Below are 20508 nucleotides of genomic sequence, written 5' to 3'. Positions count from 1 at the left end.
GGACTCTCCCAAACAAAATCAGTGACCATCTCATAACCTACATAGAGAAAAATAAGGTAGGGAGATGTAAACTACCAGTCTATAAATCTATCAGGAACACTAAACAATTTGACCTTGCCAAATTCCAACTAGAGCTGCAATCCTGTAACTGGTCTAATCTTAAATACCTCCCTCTTGAGGAAGCCGTTATAACCTTTAATTTCACCTTTATAAAAATACTCAATTCCCATGCCCCCATACGTTCAGCCAAGGTTAAAAACCTGACTGTTCCATGGCTAACAAAAGACTCTAAATATAACATCAAACTTAGAAACAAAGCCTGGAACAAATGGCGTGCCTCCAAAACCCCCCTAGACCGATCTCACTTCCAACAACTTAGAAATGTGACAAAAAAAATCTATTTTACTAGACAAAAAGAACTACTACCTCCAACTCCAAAATAAACATCAACTTAATCCCCAAAAGGTCTGGGCAGGTATTAACAACCTTCTCCATCCAGGCAAGACCTCTACCCCAACTCCGGCTGACCTAAATGATAAAAGTCCTGAAGAAGTAGCCAATGCATTCAACTCTTTCTTTATTAATGTTATCCAATCCTTAGCGGCACAACAAACTCTGACCAACCCCACTACCCTCCTTCCACCTACAACCTGTTTCCACTTCCTTCATTAGATCCCTACTGCAGAAACTAAAGCCTACTACCATTGCTGCCGACCTTCTACCAGCTGATTACCTACAAAAAGCTGCAGAGGTCATAGCTTACCCCATCTCCATCCTAATTAACCGCACCATAACAGAATCTACTATCCCCTCAATCTGGAAAATCTCCCACATCATCCCTCTCCACAAAGGCGGGACATCTACTGACCTATCCAACTACAGGCCAATAGCCATATTGTCACCACTGGCTAAAATCATGGAAAAATGCATACACAATCAACTAGTACACTATCTAATCCAGAACAAGCTCCTAACTACCTCACAGCATGGCTTCAGACCCAAACACAGCACTACTACTGCCCTCCTGTCCTTCACTGACACAATAAACCACAACAAAAACAACAAAAACATGTCATCCGCTCTCTTTCTTGACCTATCAAAGGCCTTCAATATGGTCAACCACCAACTACTGCACAACACTCTAAAAACATTCGAACTAGACAACACAACACTCAAGTGGTTCCATGCCTATCTCTCAGACAGAAATCAAGCCGTACTATGGCAAAACAAACTCTCGCCCCTATTACCTAACACCATAGGGGTTCCCCAAGGCTCCATCCTGGGACCCCTACTCTTTTCTATGTTTATAAACGACCTCCACACAGTCATCCCAGAGTCCTCCTGTATACAATACGCGGACGACTCGACACTCATAAACACGGACAGGTCACCAACTAAGCTATTATCCAAAACCCAAGACTGTCTCACTGCAGTTGAAGACTGGTTGCTAGGTCGCCACTTGATCCTTAACCCTAAAAAAAACAAACTATTACTCTTCCAGCCTACCTATAAACCTACCCCCATACCCTTTTCTGTTCAATCCAAAAATGGGACTACTATATCCCCAGACTCAAATTCCAAATTACTAGGTGTTACCATAGACAACAAACTCAGATTCAACCTTCACATTAACCAAACTATTAAAACAGTTAACAAAAAACTGGGGTCCCTTTATAGAATAAGATCCTTTCTTACTCCCAAAGCAAGAGAAGCCACAGCCCGCTCTCATCTCCTCTCCTCTCCTCACTCCTTTATGCCTCACCCATACTTACCAACCTGTACAAATCTGACCTAAATAAGCTCTCTGTCTGCTACAATCACACTGCTAGATTTGTTACTGGCATGCCTTACAAAACCCACCCAGGAGAGGTCAAATCTATAACTGCTTAGAGTAGATTCAAAGTAGTAAAATCAATGCATGCTGATTAAAAAAAACAAGGGAAGAAAACGGGGAGAAATGAATCAGTCACAATAATAATGTACGCATTTTGTGGTAGTTATACTTGCTGATTTGTATGTGGGGATCATGACAAGACAGTAATTAAGATGGCCAGTGGAATTACAAGACAGATTGCCAGCAGAAAACAATGAGCAAAGCCAGTGCTGGAGGCTCTGCAGTACTGTCCTGTGAGACAGAAGCTTGAGCGATCTGATAAAAGTGCACGTGTGTAAACAATGCAAAACTCACACCACCAACACACTGGCTACTATTATATGTTTGTCATGACTGTGCTTTGAATATCCTTCATATGGAAATAAGTTCCAGAATTTATTTATGGCTAAGTTAACCACTCATGACATTATTATTATTATCACCACAATAATTAATATCTATTTTGTCTTGTTCAGTTGTCCATAAATCAATTGTTAAGCCCCTTTTCCCCTAAGAAATAAACTTCAAGCAGATTTTAAGTCTGAAAGTAAGAACACTCATAAATGCATTCACACAGTGGGTTGATTCATGCTTTACAACTTTCAAACAAATCCATTATTCTACCAATAATCTCACAACAATTTTTAAAAGGAAAATCAAAGTTTTCCTCAGCTATTGTTTTTGGGCATTTCAAATGCCAAAACTCACACCGAACATGAAAATGGTAGTATGTACACATCTTGGATGGCTATACAGACCAAATCAAATGCACTTCAATGACAGAAATATCTGTGCGTACAAGCACATTCTGGCAAAACAGTACTAACCATGCTGTCTAATGCTGCTAGACTTAGATTTGGGGATGGCATACAAGTTTTAAAACAGTAATCTGGTGCTATGAGCTGCAGGTACTCTACAGAGGTTTTTGCTTATGGATTGTCACAGTTTGAGTTTAATAGTAAAGCAGATACTATGACAAAATGTAGTATCATGGATGTTGTGATAGAGGAGTAGTTACACAATTACAGCAGTACGATTTGGTGCATGATGGATCATACCCCACAACCTTTTACTATAACAAATCTGGACAAAGCCTAAAATAATTGAGGAACAAACGCCCAGAAATAGTGACATATTTTAAATGTTGCTCTTATAAATTTAGAAGGTTGTTAGAATAACAGGATTGTAATTAGCATGCATTTTCTAAAGAATATGAATTCTGAAACTCAAACGTATATCATTATTTAGTGACTTCAATCCACAGCGATGTGCCACAAAACCATAAATTTTATGAGAAATACATCACAAATGAGGCAAAAATCTGGACATTCTGTGAAAATCTGGACAGTTGAGAGGTATGTGATGGATCATCCCTAATTGTCAAAACAGTGACACTAAAAGATTGTTCAGTAATATATTAGCTGTAATTATGCTCTTTTATCATCACCTACTATTATGTTCTTGTACAATGTTTTTGTATATTGTCTTACCTGTTTGGCCCAGCCCATTGCTGAAAAGGGTCTTGGGACCAGTCTACCTACCTGGTTGACAAATTAAAATAACAAACTAAATAAATAAAAGTGTTTTTATAAAATCTATTAAAGTGGTAGTGGACCTTATGTCGTGTGGAATTGTGTTCTAACATTCTGGTCTTTGTTTGGTGCATACTCTTTCTGCAAGAGCTATGGGAATAAGCAGATTTGGGTTTTAGTTTCTTAGTGAGTACAGATGATTCCTGTAAAATAAGAGAATTTTAAGTGGGGACAGTGGCGTTCATTGAGAAGCTTATAGTTCAATATGAATGGTAAGTAAGAATCCTAATTTCAACAGAGAGAGAGAGAGCTGCATTTTTTTTAAAGTTAAGCAGTGATTTTCTAAAGGTGAAGAAAGTTGTATAAAGTGTGAATGTTTGCTTTCTGTTCTTTGCAGTAGCTCTGAGTTTTGAGGAGGATGTAAAGCAATGAGGGGATATATTCTCGCCTGGGAAGTAGCACATAAATGGCAAAAGCATGCTCAACTTCTTGTGTAAAAAGGTTAGAGATATTACATGCTAATATGAGATGAGAAAGGACCTTTTGTACTTGGGTTTCCACATAAGTGGCAAAGGGATTGATCAAAAAGAATACTTGGTTATTTTTGACTGGTGACACATGGTAATGGCTGCAGAAGGGGGAATGGATATGGAGTGCTTGAGTATCTGATAGTTGTTTATTGGTACCAAACAGCACAACAGATAATTGCTAACAATAAGTTGGTATTCAGTGCATGTTTTATCTGTGCACATCTAGTTCCATAGCAACATAAAGTAATTTTGGAAAGTATTGACATTTATTTATGACTTCCGCGGTGGTACAGCGGTAGCATTGTTGCCTCACAGCAAGAGGTTCTCCTGTTCGATTCTCGGCTGGAGTGCAGGGAGTGCCTTCTGTGTGGAGTCTGCATGTCCTCCCTGTGGTTGGGTGGGCGTTCGAAAGACATGGGTAAATGGGCGTGCCTTCGTTGAAGGTTGAACGTCAAGCTGGCACCTCGGCATTCATGAAAATCTACTGCCAATCATTAGCGGACCAGAGTTCCACTGTGGCAACCCCTAACTGGGAAAAGCCGAAAGACAACAACAACATTGACATTTATTTGTGCAAGGTAGATGCTCTGGTGATGACAATGTCATTAGCATACAGAATGACATTTAGGTCGGCTATATGACAGGGAGCACCTGTTCATTCTGTCTCTCCATTCTTAAAATTCTAAGCAGGTTTAACTTTATAAATTTTACACTGGATCACCATGCCTTTCCTATTACAAACTGCCTGCAAGTTTCAACTACACCGGTTTTCTCTGTTGACATGTGCAGTTCCTGATTTAACAAACAGCCAACTTGACGAAATATTGAGTGCATTATGCAGCAGCACTGTATCTCTGTTAGGGAGCTGGGAATGGTGTTCTGGTATCACACACTATGGCATCTGTTGCTTGATCAGGCACCGCACTTTATATCTGCATGGGAGTAACTACAGTCTGAGCTGCATGCACGTTATGGAAATGGCAAACAAACAGCTTCAGTGAGTTCAGACCTGAAAAAGCAGGTGAAGTGCACATTTATGGGACAGTCACATTACACAGTAAATAAAACAGCACAAATCTTTCTACTACATTATAAGCAGGATTTTGTTTTGTTAACTTCCCATCAGTGATACTTTGATACTCATGCAGTCTTACCAAAACCTGCCATTTTAATGTGGAAACAAACCACACTACATTTCTATTCAGAAACCAACAGCAAAATAAAGTTGGGAAGAGACAGGAGAAATAAATGTACTAACAAGGACCAAGGAATGAATGCACATAAGAAATCAACACTATGGTACGTGGAACATATGGGCAGATCAAGAACTAACCAAAACATTAAGAAGGCATGTACACACATCAGCACCTGTCAGAATGACTCCAGAAGTAGTGTATATGTGATGATGGAGTTTCCCTATGAATGAATTGCACACCAAATAGCATTAAGTGTGCTCTTACAGTGAGAGCTCTGCTTGGTGATAGTACATGAACAATAATACGGACAAAGTACTGCATTCAGCCTCATCCATACAGTGTCAGTGAGAAATAGAAACAGCAAGGTAAAGCAACACTGATGTTTCTTGCAGCAGAGGACTTATTCATTCAACTGGCATGTACTTGGCTTCACAGTGGAGCAGATGTAATTAAGAGAGATTGGGCAACACTTCTGCATGTGGGACACAAAACCAGAGTCCTCTGCTTCAGTCAGGAAAGTAACGTTTCACTTCAGTGTTATCTTGCATGTTTCTCTGCTTTTGGTACTTGAATGTCATGAGGTGAAAATGTCATTTACGTATGTATTCATTGAATAGTCAGTCACTGCACGTTTTCTATTGCAGGCTGTGCTCACATCTGCCCCCTCCATCAGTTTTGGAGTAGTATGAATATACAGGATCACTGAAGTCACTGAAGCTGCTGCTTGGTACAAAAAAAGATGATGTGTGGGGGAGTCTGTTAACAACAAAAGTTTGCTGTTTTACTAGATCTCTCTCTCTCTTTATATATATACAAGTGTGTGTGTGTGTATATATACATATATATATATATATATATATATATATATATATATATATACACACACACACACACACACACACATATATATATATATATATATATATATATATATATATATTTTTTTTTTTTTGTAACTTCCCATTGGCCTGGATCCTAACTAAAAAAGAAGATCACCATAGCAGTGCACTCACTTAACAAATGTAAAATAAATAAAATCCTCATGCCTTATTTCCTGTCTATAAAAATACTTTCAACAGGAACAGAATATCAGCACTATTTATTTCAGACTTTGATTCCTTTAAGCCTGGTTGCAAACAAGTAGGAATACCAAATTATGATTACTTTATCAAGCACAGCAATGAAAATCAGGAGCAAAGTAAAAGTAGCAAATGTGCCTTCTTCAGTAATTTAATAACTTTGTCTGAAGAGCTGACATAGTACCAGCTTGTACGATATTAGCATTTTACCCCATGATTCGTTCACCAGACACGTGTTACTAAGATTAGCCCATGACACAGTTTGCAAAAGAATTTAATAGTGATTATTTTTAGGACATACTAAGAATTTTGACTTGTTTTGCTTGTCCACATTCTAAAGTGTTACAATAGCGATCTGATTTTTTTTCCACTTGCATTGTTTTCAAGTTACAACCCCAAGGCACAGGGTGAAACCTGAATGCAGTGGAACTGCTTACATTATGTGCAGCAAAAAAAGCTGCTGTTGAAGAAAATGTAGCATCACTACTGTACTCCAATGCTTATTTAGTGTTGCCACATACAGTACTTTGCAGGCACCAACAATTCCATCAGCATTACACTTGTGTGATATTAAAATCAACATATTAGCATTTTACATTGCTTTGCTGCAGTTTAGTACGTAACAGCAGCTATGATTAAGATAAAACAACTGACTTGCACAATTAGTCTAACGATTTAAGTTGAAAAGAAGACAAGGGAGTGCATTTAAATAAGTCTATATCCTTTTCAGTCCATGTCTGTTGGAAAACATGTTGAGAAGGGAGCCACAGCCTCCTGAGAGTATACTTTACTTAATTTGTAAGCTAGGGTATTAATTACTCTGCTCTGAAATTCCCATCCTGTCCTTTCCATCACTACATGAGCAGCATATATGTATCAGAAGATTCAGCATCACTTCCTTTTAATCAAAATACTGTCTTACCTTTCCACTCTTCTTTAAAGTGTACCCATTTCTGATCCTTGTGGCAAGTTCTTTCTCCAAGTCTGATTTTGCTCTCCATACAACTTGACAAGGACCCTTCCTAGATTTGTCATATTCACTTTGTCTTTCCCATACTTCCTTTTTGAGTCTCTTGACAGTTTCCCCTTTCCTTTTGCATCACATTTCCAGTTTATCCTGCTCTTCATGCCTATACCTATTTCCACTGCTATTACAATAATCACTTTAATATTCCTCCGTAGTGGGTTGGTTTGTTCAAGATAAACATTTTAATTAAAATACCTACATTAAATAATGGTTATCTTAACATGCTGCAAATTTAAATGGCAAAAGATAGTATAATACAACTGTGTTTGAGAGCATCCCCCACATTTCTTAAAATCAGGCTCTAGTACCATTACCCCATTCTGTACTACCCTGAGATTGTACAAACTTGGAGAAGAGTTTTTTTTTTTTTTAATTTAACATAAAATAAACTCCTCTCTTTTCACTTCTGCAATCTCAGATATTGCTTTACAGCACCTGCGACACACTACCGTATGATGTGTTGAGTAATCAACAATATCAGAAGATAATTTAAAGTCTGAGAAAATTCAAGTTGCAACAAAAACAGCAGTCAATAACCAGAAGTACTCCTGTCAACCTGTATGTAAATCCAATGGATAAAGCATTGGTTAAGCAGCAAGACACAAGAAGTCATAGCTGGAAGAAGGAAGATAATCGTCTATCCTGACAGAGGTTTGCCAGCAGCATTCTACAGGATTTTCTACTAGGGCAACTTAAACTAGCAATATGATAAAAAAAAATCACCATACACACTATATAACAACATTTCACCCTCCTTAGCTAAATCACCAAAACAGTTCTTAGAAATAAATGAATAAACTCACATGAAGGGATACTCAAAATAACCCAACAGCAACTCCTACATTCTCTACTTATGACTTTCTCTCTGAATTCTCCAACCTAATATACCATGAATCACTCACACTGCCTCCCATCCTACCCAGAGCCATTTCTCGACAGTCCTCAATTTTACTTTATACAACATAAAACAAGACAGGTACAATTTGTTTTGCAACACACAAAAACTGAAAGCCTACCAGGTGCAGATGGATAGACTGTATTCCTGGAGTATATACCTCTATGGTGACTTCCTCACAATTCTCCCAGCAGCACATCTTCACTCACTGCCAAATACAAAAAATCATGCCAAATATATGGAAAATGACCACTGTTATCCCACTCCTGACGCAATCTAACCCTATCAACATTTTTCAATATAGGCCAGTCTCTACGTTTCCCACTCTAGACAAACTGCTTGAAAAAAATAATTTATGTTCAACTCACCCCAATGAATCCATTGACAATGATACTGCTTATAATTACACATGCAATGAGGAAAGTGAATTTGTTGCTGACCCTTTAGAATTCCCCCCTTTGAGGAGGTCAGAATGACTAAAGAACCAGAGAGGGGGAATGAAACAATATTATCGGAACTACAGGGGGAATGCCAACATGTATTAAATGGGCAGATTCCTCTTGATAAAAGTATTTATCAAGAAACTACACTTCCTAGGATTTTAAACAATAAGAATGCTGATTTTAAGATATATAATTATAGTGATGTTTGTTTTCATGATGGAATTGCTGACATCTTTGAGAAAGGTTTGCCTTTTGTTCCAAGTAGAAAAGGTGGCCTGGATGATGCTTTAATAGATTTAAAGTTATACACCAGGAAATTGAATTTTCAATTCTGTTTCAAAAACAATGATTTTAACATTAATAACACAAATAATGTAAAAAAAACAAGTTCTTACAATCCTCCCCTTTGTCCTATTATACAGACATTCAAGAAGATGTGTGAACTTGATATTCGATCATTGTATAAAGTAAGAGGGAAGGTACATGCTGAAATTAATTTAACTAGTTCTGAGATGGAATTACTATAAAATGTGTGTGGTAATAAAGCAATAAGAATTATGAAACTGGATAAAAGGGGTGTACTGACCGTTATGGATAGAAATTTGTATGTTGACAAAATGTTTGGTATTTTATATTCAGACACTTATTGTCAGATTAGTATTAATGAGAAAAATATTTTATACAGAAAGGTTGATCTAATATTAGAAGAGTTACTTTTAAACAGACAAATTACATTAGATGAACATTCTTACATGGAAGTTAAATGGCCAAAAATACCTACTATCTTTGGTATACCGAAACTTCATAAAGACCTTGGTAACCCCCCCTTTAGACCCATAGTCAACACAAAAGCTTCAAAAACATATTTTATTGCAAAATTTATTGACACACAATTTAAGAATATTTTGGCTAATTGCCATTGGATAGTAAAAGATTCTTGGGACCTTTTGAAAAAGATAAATAAGGAGTTATATAATGATAAGCTTATTTTTGTAACAATTGATGTTAAAGATTTGTTTTCTATTATCCCTCATGAAACTGGCATTGAATGGTTTTATCTATTTCTATGTCGGCACACTGAGTTGGGACATGAACGTATACTTACTATTAGAAAATTAATGGAACTGGTTTTAGAGACTAACATCATTGTATTTGAAAAACAACTTTTTAAACAGAATGAAGGGGTGGAAATGGGGCCACTTGTGCCCCTATTTTTGCAAATTCTGTTCTGGCATTTTGGGAAACGGAATTTATATTCACAAGTGTATATGCAAAATATTGGAAATATTATGGCCGCTTTTTAGACGATATTCTTATTATTTGGAATGATAGTGAGGATATAATCAAGGAATTTCTTGAATTTATTGAGAATAGTATGGATTTTTTGAAATTTTCTCACAATATTTCTTACAAGAAAATTAATTACCTGGATATTACAATTTTTAAAAATAAATACGAACAACCATTCAAGACTACTATTTATAGAAAACCTACCTATTCTAACACCCTATTACACTTTAGTAGTTTTCATCCCTTACATCAGAAGGCCTTAGTAAAAGGGCCGGGTGTTAGAATAGCTAGAATGGTTTCTGAAAAACATGAATTTTTGGATCAAATTAACATCCTTAAAGGGATGTTAGTTAATAGGGGATATCCTAGAGAGTTTGTGGATTACACACTACAGGAGGTTATCATAAAAAGAGACAACTGATTTTATGTCCCATTACTAGGTAAAGGTATTGATGCCATTACGGCAGAGAAAACTAAAAATGAAAATAAAATATGTAATAGGGTTGGTACATTTAAGTATAACATGCATTATGATAGTATTGTGAAAATTATACAGCATAACTGGAATTTATTTAGTATTATTAAAGAATATGTGGATACAGTTGGTACGGGCCCAAATATAGTGTATAGAAAAGATACTACTATAAAAAATATGTTGGAGAACACAATGGAGGTATATTCTGGTACTAAAGGTATGTTCAGGTGTGGTTTTTGCTTACAATGTCAATTTATTATAGAAGGTAATGAAATAAATATTCCAAATTTTGGTAAATTTATGCATAAAAGGAAGTTCTCCTGTAGTAGTAAGGCAGTAGTATATATAGGAATGTGTACCCAGTGCCCTTGTTTCTATATTAGCAAAACCATCAATGCCCTTAGGAGTAGAATGTATCAACATTCTTATGATATTAAAAAACAGGAAATCAAGAATGTATTAGCTGTTCATGTTAAAAATAATGTTGGTCATTCTTTTAAGTTTTCAGTTCTTGAACAAGTGATTTTAGGGGACAGGGGTGGTCCATTGAATGACTTCCTTGAATCGAATGAGCTTAGATGGCAATTAAGAACTAATGCAACACATTACCCTGGGTTGAACATTAATGTTTCTGTGAGTTCGATTCTTAGATTAAAAACAGAGGGATATCTATAAAATAATTTTATAATTATATGTATCATATGTTTTTTACATTGATATGGTATATTATATAGTATTGTGATTTACTGAACTGTGCATTTTTTCTTTAAATATGGATAAGAGTTTAATCAGTTATGATGTTAACAATTAATTATGTTAATATGTAGGTTTGTGAGGGTATTTAATGGGTCAGTTTTTGTGTTAACTGTGATTCTGAAGAAGTTTTTTATTAAAAGACAAAAGCGCTAAATCCATTACTGGTGTGACTCCTGTGCTGTTTCTTCTTGGTGGAATACTCTAAATTGGCCCTAGGTGTGAGTTTGTACATGTGTGTGCCTTCTGTGGAAGGTTGGGCACCGGGCTGGCAACTCGACACCGTAAAACTCCACTGCCAGTCATGAGCAGACAGGTGATCTGCTGTGGCAAGCCCTAACCAGGAAAAGTCGAAAAGAAGACGAAGATCTGCCACGCCATCTGATGTTGTTGATGGAGTACTATAGGTTTAGGTCTCTAGAGCAAGGGTTTGCTTTAACACTGGATCTATTTAGGTGGAGAAGTTCAAAGAGTTCTGAGTCATTCACAACAACCGTTAAGAGTCAGTCTGACAATGAATAGATGGACAGGGCTTAAATGTAGATATAAATGCAACAATATAAGAGCATCATGTAACTTGGTAAAAAATGTTATGAATTGTGATCAGCAAATAAATGGTCAAATCACAAAAAATGATACGCCACCATCTTTAAAGATTTAGGGTCAATGATAAACAACAATTTAAACATTATATATACTGGCCAAAAACACCTCATTTTACTGCTTATTTCCTAAGCACTTTCGGTGAAATACAGCATTATGAACCACGGAAATGTAAAACTAAACAAGCATTTAAAATGATATTTCCAGCAAACAGAATATAAACATAGAAACATGAACTAACAAAATAAGTAACAAACATCTAAAAAGCAACCAAAAATGTAATGTGTACAGCAGCAGCATATAAATCAGTAATATAAATGCCTCTAAACTGCCCCTGATTTTGGCCTTATACTTTGCCCTGGCCCTCATAAAAATGTTTGATTTTCTGGTAAACTCACTGAGGATTATAATCTGTTAATAATTACAGATATTATTGCACATCTTATTGTTCAGAAATGCATGCAGATGCAAATTTCATTGTTCTATTAACTTTTTAAACACCTTAGAGTAATATTTAAAAGTTGCCCTTGATTTTGGATCTTTGGTCTCTTATTACTTTTTGACTTTGTCCCTGATGCTTAAGCAAGGAAGTTAAAAGCTAGGTAAATGAACAGCATTACAAATATGTATAGTCTTCACTCTATAATGATGAAACAGCAACCCCAGAACATTCAAATATAAAGTTAAAGGGGCAGAATAAAATGCAGGTAACACCCTATTGTCATCAAGCACAACAAAACTGGTTCCTCGGCAATTAAGCCTTTAAGGTTCACCTGACATTCTAAAATTCTAGTGTTGTAGCCAATAAAGATAAAAAAGCCCTAATTACAATCAGTTAAACTAATTACTCTGTGAAACTCTCCCTACCTGCACTGCATAACAATTTATACTTTGACAAGTGTGTGTTTTTCCCGGTTAGGGGTCGCCACAGTGGATCATATGTCCGCTCATGATTGAAAGAAAATCAAATTCTCTAGCCCATCTAAGTATAAAGAATGTACCCAGTCTCATGTATGGGATCACTATACCACTTTATATCTCAAATATGACCTACTATCGAATTAATCTCCTGTCAGATAATCCCAGACATGTAATTTTCACAGGCAGACCCCCAATGCTCTGATGGGTAGGCCTCATACTGAAATTCCTAGAGATAAGGAGTGAGGACAATATAGGAGAGGAGTGGAGGCTGGGGTGCTAGGAACCAATATACTGTGATAGCCAGCCAAGTTCTCGATTAAGAAAAGTGACTACAAAATGTCAATGTGCTAGATGTGCAGTACTTCATGTCACTCTCTCAGGTAACTAACGGTATCAACATTTAAGTGGAAATTACTGCAGCACTGTTCTCATTTAGACACCTGACATTTAATTTGAATTAACATAAACTTCTTTATGTATATTAACTATGCAAGGAAAAAAATATATATATATAATATCCAGGCTGAATTTCTATGATACTCCTGTGACATCCTCTCGCTGCGCCAGTAAACAAGGAGCCTGAATCCTCACCACTGACACTGGAGAGGGATGTTCACTTGGAACAAAAATGAATATACACAGTATTTTCAAATGCATTAAGCACAATTTTCCTTAAGAGCACACAGGCAACACACTCACTCTGGGGTCTGGATTTCTCTCGCTTTCTCCCTCTCCAGGGCCTCAGTGAGACTCCCCATTGGCACAGTTGTAGAGCTGAGTCCTCAGCTGAGTGTCCAAGCAAAGTCCTCCAGCACCTTCTCTGTGAAACCAGTGCTTCATATCCCTGCTCCAAGCAGCTGACACACGGACTCTCTTGGAGATTTGATTTACACACACACACACACACACACACACACACACACACACACACACACACACACACACACACACACACACACACACACACACACACACTGGGAAAGACTGGCACAGATTTACTAGCTATGCCCCCTTCAGCCCAGACTATAAAGTAGTTACACTGCCACCACATACCCCAAAACCAACTACTCTAAGGCTCTTACAATGGTACCCAATTATACTGAGTGAAATTAATATTAATACTAATGATAGTGTTTGAGGGCGGCCATGGTGGTGCAGTGGTTAGCATTGCCACCTCACAGCAAGAGGTTCTCCGGTTCGATCCTGGGCTGGGATGCCTTCTGTGCAGAGTCTGCATGTCCTCCCTATGGTCGTGTGGGTTTCCTCCGGGTGCTCCAGTTTCCTCCCACATCCCAAAGACATGCTGCAGGTGGATTGGACACTCTAAATTGGCCCTAGGTGTGAGTGTGGGCATGTGTGTGCCTTCTGTGGAAGGTTGGGCGCCGGGCTGGCAACTCAACACCGTAAAACTCCACTGCCAATCATGAGCAGACAAGGTGATCCGCTGTGGCGACCCCTAACCGGGAAAAGCCGAAAGAAGAAGAAGACGACTAATGATAGTGTTTGACCAATGCAGTAAGGCTTTCAGGAGTGGCCACAGAGTCACCAAATAGATACAAGTTAAAACATTCTCTAAAGGGCCAGCAAAAATGAAAATTTTAACTATATTTAATATTAATTTATAAAAGAACATGAAAATACTAAATATCTATTTATAATAAATACGAGTTTCATCACAAGAAATATTAAAACAACACAGATGAATAGATTCACAAAGATACAGAAAAACAGTACTTAACTAATCTCACTATATCTTCCTGATTGATCTAAAGAATTACTATACCCTGGTCATTTACTAGAGCACGGCATGATGAAGTAGGTGAGGGGTCCTTCTTTGTCAGGTTCCAAAAACAGAGTGATCTGAGACTTCTCTCTCATCTGGTATTAAAACATAATTTTGTCCTAGATTATAGAACGACATTACATACATCTGGTCATCCGACTTCTGGTTTCCATACTACCCCATTGGCTAGAAGCTGAACCATAATTTAACACATATGTGTTACCATACACACAAGGCAGACCTTTGCTGAGATGTGTTATAGCAATCTGGAAGCTATAAAACCATAAAACACTTCCATTCTTTCTACAGGAGCTAATAAACCATTCTCTGGTACAGACATTTAGTCTTTGGCTGCAATCAGAACTGTAAGATACAATCTTTATGGCCTAAACCAGGTAATTTAATTTCCTACTGTTTTTCAAAGTTAGCTGGACTGAGATTAACCTCTTCTCTTCCAGTATCCTCTGTTAAAACATATACATTTAATCAGTTACAATACAGTCAGGACCCATTGTTGGTACATTTTTTAAGACAAGCAACTTTACAAAAATATTTTTCAACACAAGCATCTGTACAAATCAGTTTGATATGCAAATAACATACAACTATTTACAAAATTCCAGTTAGCTGTGCTGGCATATGTTACACATCCACTGCCCTACTTCTCCTGGCATAGCTGACTATACCTCACATCATCACACTCATCAGACAAGTGTGATAGGGATTGGGGCTTGGTTTTCTTACTATGACACGTAGACATGACATGACGGACCACTGCACCATGCTAAAGAAAATGGTAACCATATGTGAGACAGCAACATACTGTGTTACGTGTGCTAACAAATTTATTTGACATTGCTTTGTTCTGAAGACTGTTAAATGGCCAGTTTGCAGTGCCACCTTTATTAACTCTGCACCCCCACAAGCTATTACACCAAAAACTGTCAGTTCATCTTACTGGCATTATCATCACCATCATCATCATTACTGATGATGTTTTCTGTCAAAAACAGAGTACATCACTGCTATGATGGAAGCTAGACCCTATACTGTCTCTGGTCCTAAATTTAGAACTCCCTCCTTGCTAAAATGTTGGGCTGTCTTACCATAATCTATTTCAGTGCCAAAATCTGAGAGACAATGTAATAATGCTCCTGATCCAGACTGTCACTGTAAATATTACTTCCCATTCCCATTATGTGCCACTCCTTGCCACATCATCATATAATTCAAGGGACATTCAGTCTTGGTTTCCTTTTTGTTTTATTTCTTTTCTCATTTATTTGTTCTTTCTATGGCTACTCCGTTCTTCCAACCTCTGTGACCACCCTTTATGTTTTGATCATTTTCCCTTCTATCTAATTCAGTGTTGTTGTCTGTGTATACAAGTAACATTTTGATGGGATTAAGAGTAAATTAGAAATCATTGTCCCAGTGTCTAACTGGATCTCACTTTGCGCTGTCATACCTCCACATTGCACAGAACAATACAAAGGCCAGCTGATTTGCATTGCAAGTACTCAAAGTGTGTTGTTATACCTTTTTAATGTTGCAGCTTCTTAAATCTATATAAATGTAGCCTGGTGCCATACACTTAGATGATTGCTCCTTCGGTCTCTCCTGACAAATGTCTTTGGACTATTTAATGGCTACCAAGGTAATAGAACAAATACATGCATAAACATCATATGTGACTGAAAACCCTGTTAATAAATGTGCATATGATTCACATGACATATGATCAAACCCACTGAGAGATATAAACAAACAGAGCTGTCTTTCTTCAGATATAAGCTGTTTTGTGCCATTCTTCTGTCAGGGCATTACTAATTTCCATTCATTTTCATCATATTTAGATCAACCAGATTTACTCCTGGATCATGATGCACAGAAATAAATCCTGGAAGCAGCAACATCACAGAGCACTTTTATAGTATAGGGTATCACGGGACAGCTTTCAAGCTTGTTTTTCTAACTCGGCACAGGCAGTCCTTAAATTAAGTGTCTAATAAAACAAGCAATTAAAATCCAGCCCTTTGCAAGCAGCTATTATTCTGAATTTATGCTTTTTTCCCCAAGCTTGATATACTATTTTAATTAGATGTTTTAATAATTTGCCTGTTTCATCTGCATAATGACATCTTTACAGTATTTGTTACTTATTTACTGCAGCTCCAGACAAAAACAACATCTTATATAAAACATTTGCTACTATCTTTACCTATCAAATACTGACATCAAATAACTAGGTAGTGAGGTTACATAATACTATGATTACAAGAAATCCCCGGTATGCTTTTAATCCAATTCAGCTAGTAAAAACAAATGTTATAACTAAATTTGCAAACACAGTGTGCTTCTTTGCTCAGGCAACACTCTATATAACCTTTTAGATGACTTGCAGTAATTGTTTATTATCTGTCCTGATTCTGTCAAGCATGAAATATAAGAATGTTATATTGCTGTAGAAAGACTATTTCCATGGCATAAACTTTATCTTACAATGCAATTATGTTTTGCATACCTATGAGAAAATATTTGCTTACTGTACTGTGTCACTGAGAAAGCATTTAAATTCAAATCTCCATTCTAAATGAGTTCTGCCTAGCTCGACCAAACTGGTTACCAAATTGAAAACATGCATGACTGAATGAAAGAATAAATTAATAAAATAATCACTTTCTTGAAACTTTTTAAGATTGTCATTCAACTCTGAGCTTTCACTGTATGTCCATGTATAAATAAATCTGTGCTTTTTCCTGATGTGCTATCCCTATTACAGGGAGGTGTCCATGAAGGAAACACAATAATATACAATTGCAGGGAGTACAAGACTTGGATGGATATGAGAATTCTACTTTTGAATACTATCATTTCCCACCCGTTACTGTGTGACCCAGAATATGTCACTTAACTTCCATATATACCCAAATCACCCTTCCACAAATGGGGTCTAGCTAGTCAATAAATATAAATAGCAAGAAAGAGGGGAAGGAGACAGAAAATGGTGCTCCTGACAGGGCACAGTAAAAGAGGGATCAACTGGAGGAGATGGAGTGACAAGAACAGCAGAAGGAAATAGGGATGACATAATAAGGAGTTAGATGTTCACAACAGTGTAGATGACTGGAAGGAAGGACGGATAAAGGAGAGATGGGAATGTGTCAAAGACAGTACAGGGGGACAAGAGACCTGCAGTGACAACAGGGAGTTATGGGTAGTACAGCTGCATGCAGGAGTACTGAAATGGGGAGAAACTTATCCAGGAGAGGACTGTTAGTGTGGAAAAAGAGAAGAGGGATTTGGAGACAGGGAAATTAGTCACCAAATGGATTAAGAGTCTTAGCAAGGGAAATAGGTTAGATTAAATTAAAGTGAAACTGATCTTGGGATTTAGACTTAGTGAGATATCAAAACAACTGACCACAGTGGTCACTAAGGAGGTTGTGTGGATGCTGGTTGTAGTGCATGAAGGTAACGATAATACATCATAGCTGACATGTGAAGAGGGTTGCAAGCAGGGTACAGAAATGGTACAAAAAACAGCATTCTCATAAGGGATATGTTTACAGAGTTTCAGCACACTGAGGAATGAGATGATGAAGAATAATTACTGCCTGCATCAGTGGCAAAACAGAAAGGCTTCTATTTGATATGCATATGGATAGAAGCCTTGCTTAGTATAGCTCTGTGTGTGGACAGGCTCAGTCTTTGAACAGATTGGACAGAAGTGTTCATTACTGAGCAGGAGGAGCACTTCTCCACAATCATACCTTTAATCTAAGATGGATCATGGAAGCATTAAGAAAAGGGTAGGTAAACCCAGGACAGAAGCAAAGATGGCCAAACCCCATGAAGGCCCCTAGGATCCATGACTGGCCCCAGCAATGCTTGACTAAGTCCTGGTGGAGTTGGGTAAATGATGCCCCAAGGGGAACTCAAAAAATATTTCAAAAATGAAAAGAAAAGGGTAGCTATACAGGCAATAGCCACTGGAAGAAATTGGACCCAGTGCATAGCAGAAGAATACATGTGGGTAACTTAGTGCATGGCTGACTATTACTGTGCAGTTTAAAGATTCCTGGAAAGAATAAGCGATGTAAGATAAGAGGACGTGCATGCTGATGTCACAAAAACAGGAGCCAGTGCCAAGATGAGAAGGAACATGAAGTTGATATGCCAACAGTATAATTTATGAATGAAATAGGGAAAGGATTTCTCTTTTATTTTAATGTGATGTTAAGAAATATAGCTGGGTTTGCATTCAGATCCTTCAAATCTTTGAGAACTGCTATGCCCTGAATGATCTAGACAATGAAAGAAACAAATATAGAGCAGACACTGAGCACCAACAGAAGAGGCCACCTATGACTGACTATCTCACTTTATTTATTTACTTATCTTTGTTTACCAGGGTAGATCAACTTCAGGCTCTCTGCCCACGTAAAATAAAAAACATTTCACAATAAAAAAAAAAAAAAATATGGAAATGTAAGGAACAATAGAGTAGTTCAGACTAATTACACAGAAAAAAATGCATGTATGCATTCTAATGAAGAAGCAGAGTGCAATTTACAATATATACATCAGTTTCTAAAGTGAGACAATCTTCAGTGAAATTTAAGAGAGGAGAACAGACTCAGAAAAGAGATAGATTAGGTGAAATGTCCTGTGTTGAACCAGGAACATTTGGCCTGGATAAAGAAGTGCTTTTTTTTTGAATAAGTGTTGATTTCCTTGATATCAATGGGCAGAGCTTGCCAAACAGTAGATACCTGACAGAAGATAGCATGTGCAGAGCTATGGAGTTTGGTTTTATGTGGCTTGTGGGTAGTCTCTCACATTGTATGAGGAATTTTTTTTTTCTTAAAGTCTAGCTGCAAGGGGAGTAAATGTGTAGAGTTGAGATCCTAAAAGTAAGTTAGATCTTTGTTTTATGGGTAGTCATTTTTGTTTTTTTCTAGGGTGAAACAGTGATGATCACAGACAGGTGAGTTTGTAATGAATTGGCAGATGCTCCTAGATATAGTCTGGAGTGTAGCAATGTGTTTCTTGGAGGCAGATTCAGAAACTGGGAGCCCATATTCAAATTAAGAAAGCAGAAGTCAGCCCATGGCTGTTCTAGTTGTTGGTATGGAAAGGGGAAGATTGTTTTGGCCCAGAAGAGGAGTAAGTTTATTTTGACTCTCATTTTGTCTATGTGGAAATGGAAGTTTAGTGATTGACCAAGCCATAGTTTTGGGTATTTGAAGGTGGAGGTTGTCTATGTGGAATAGTTGTGGAGGTCAAAGATAGTTACAGAGTCAGGTGCTTCATGAATTTTCTGTGGCATTCCAAAAAGTGTAGTTTTGTTCTTGGTGGGGTTTAGGAATAGGTTACGGTTTATGAGCCACTGGTGGAGCTCATGTAAGTCTGACTGGAGTTGGCATTGAATGCTGGTGTGAGAGTAACCTGATCAGCAAATGACCATGTTATCAGCATGCAGTATATAAGCGGGAGATGGGAGAGGTCACAAGGAAGTTTGTTAACAAATATGGAAAGGGGGGCAAGAATGATATCTGGCTGGGCTGACTTTTTAAGTGAATGCACAGTACTGCAGGGTATGTTGGTTCAGAGAGGTTATCCTGAAGTATTTATTAAGAACATCATGGATGAAGTAAAGTTTACAAGCAGGGAAGGTGTGTACCACAGCTTGTTGAGTACTGACCCCAACTTATTGGAAGGAAGGGACAACATGACTGAACCTGGGTTTGATAGAGTGATGGCATTACCCTACAATACCGACTTCTATGACATTAGAAACATCATTCATAGGCACTGGGATATTTGTAGTCTGGACCCAGGGGTGGCTACTACCTTAGGTATGAGACCAAAGATAGTTTACAAGAAAGAGGTATCTTTTAAGGGATTATTAGAAAGGACAAACTCCCTGAATGAGACTGGAGGTAGTTACAAATGTGGTAGATGCCCCCAATGCAGACACATGCTAGACACAGAAGGTGTCACTATTAGGAACTTTGGAAAAATTAGACCAAAGAAAAAATATTATTGTTACTCTAAAGGGGTAGTATACCTTGGGTTGTGCCAGGCCTGTGATGGCTTCTATGT

The 20508-nt window shown here is 37.5% G+C and overlaps 1 protein-coding gene across 1 annotated transcript in view; it reads right to left on the bottom strand.

Annotated features, from left to right (window-relative positions):
- The window catches only part of SLC2A13 (solute carrier family 2 member 13), a 2419048-nt gene that overhangs the window by 1651757 nt on the left and 746783 nt on the right, over positions 1 to 20508 (bottom strand). The window lies entirely within an intron of this gene.

The sequence above is a fragment of the Protopterus annectens genome, chromosome 3.part1 (genome assembly GCF_019279795.1).
Source record: "Protopterus annectens isolate FY-2018-M chromosome 3.part1, PAN1.0, whole genome shotgun sequence".
In the NCBI taxonomy this organism is placed as follows: Eukaryota; Metazoa; Chordata; order Ceratodontiformes; family Protopteridae; genus Protopterus; species Protopterus annectens.
This window is presented reverse-complemented; position numbering and strand designations above follow the sequence as displayed.